Consider the following 2,106-nt stretch of genomic DNA (forward strand, 5'->3'; position numbering starts at 1 on the left):
AGCAGCTTAGCAGGAGCACATAGTTGACATTAGGTTCACTCTTTGGGTTTTGTCAAACATACAATGACATGTATCCATTATTACAATATTGTACAGAGTAGTTTCACTGTCTTAAAAATCTTGTACTCCTCCTACTTATCTCTTCTTTCCTTCCCCCAAATTCCCAAGCTTTTTTACTGACCTTTTTACTGAATCCATCAGTTCAGTTCAGTCGCTCAGTCGTGTCGGACTCTTTGCGACCCCGTGAACTGCAGCACACCAGGCCTCCCTGTCCGTCATCAACTCCCGGAGTTCACCCAGACTCACATCCATTCGAGTCAGTGATGCCATCCACCCATCTCATCCTCAGTCGTCCGTCCCCTTTTCCTCCTGCCCCCAATCCCTCCCAGCATCAAAGTCTTTTCCAATGAGTTGTTGCCTATTTGAGAATGTCATGTAGTTAGAATCATATTCTGCATCGACTTCACAGACTGACTTTTTTCATTTCAAATACATATTTAAGGTTATTCATGTATTTTCATGACTTGATAGGTCATTTCTTTTTATAGCTGAATAGTGTTCCATTGTATGTGTTTGCCGCAGTTTATCCATTCACCCACCAAAGGACATGTTGGTTGCTTTCACTTTAGGGCAATTATGAATAAAGCTGTTATAAACATTCGTGCTCAGGTTTCTGTGTAGACATAAGTTTTTAACTCATTTGGATAACTACCTAGTAGTGTGACTGCTGGAGAGGGTGGTACAAATATACTTAGCTTGGTAAGAAAGTACCAAACTGTCTTCCTAGGTGGTTGTACCTACCTTGTATTCCTACCAGCAACGAATGAGTGTTTCTGCTTCAAGGCTGCATTTTACATTCAGAATTCTAATTTAGTAAACCAACATTTAATAAATAAAAGAGCCAACTGTCTACATGGCTACAGATGAAAAATATTTAGAGGATGGATGTCCTAAGTTAGAATCAACTTAACTGTCACAATTCACCTTGTCTTTCATTTTGGGGAGTAAATTTGATCTTTCTGCCTCAGTAATTATGATACTTTCTCTAATTTGTCTCCCAAAACCACACTGAAATTCTGACCTCCCCAAGAGCAATGCACTTTTTTTCCCCCGCACATTTGGTCCTTGTTGATATCTTTTCCTTCTCGTGTCCCATTGTAAATTTGGCTAAAACTCACTTAACTACATCTGTAAAGTAGCTTCCAAGTTATTTTTATCATGAAATAGTTGATTTTTAAAGAGCACTTGAAATAAGTATTTTATTATTTGAAATTATTCAGTTGTAATCTAATTCACACCATGAGTCCATGAGTCATAGTTTTACTCTTATATCTGTTCATTAAATATACTGGTACTTTTTTTCAATAAACTATGAAATTTTCTAACTTACAATGTGTCAAGAATATAATTTGCCATCATGAGCTCTATAAGTTGGGCTTTTAAATAAATTGTTGTTTTCCCAACAGGATAGTATTTAAGTATGCACCTTCAACTTTCAGTTAATGTTAAATGTGGAGCAGTTATTTTCTTGGAAATATTTTTTAAAATACCATTCATGTTAAAAAACACAGATAATATAGCAGTTAGAATGCCATAGATCTTTAGTTTTCCTGTATTAAAATTTTATCTCTCTTCCACTTGCTATTATTATCTATTTTGGGATATCTCTGAAATATTACTGCATGGCTGTTCAGAGACATCATGTTTCAATATCGGATGCAAACACCAGCTCCATTTTCTAAACCATTTTAAAACAAAAACCTTAATTACTCTCTTATTGTTTTCATGAACAAACTATTCTCTTTCAGGAGGAGACTCTAGACTAACATTTTGCCATTTTAAATTTATATATACTTTCTTCTTCCCTGGAAGGAAATCAGATCATTAATTTGATTGCCATGCTGGTAGGTGTCCAGTATTTTATTGGTACAGTTCCTTTTCAGCAAGAAGAAGGTGTGATGTGTGGTTTCCTTCCCTTGGGTTTTCCTGCCTCCAGAATGGGTCTGCCCCACTGCTATCAGGTGATAAGAGTGAAGCCTCTCTTCCTTGAAATTCAGAAAAGCATGAATCCAAATCAAGGATGGAGTCTCAGGAAGGGTCTCTGGG

This window comes from Oryx dammah, unplaced genomic scaffold (genome assembly GCF_014754425.2).
Source record: "Oryx dammah isolate SB20612 unplaced genomic scaffold, SCBI_Odam_1.1 HiC_scaffold_20, whole genome shotgun sequence".
In the NCBI taxonomy this organism is placed as follows: domain Eukaryota; kingdom Metazoa; phylum Chordata; class Mammalia; order Artiodactyla; family Bovidae; genus Oryx; species Oryx dammah.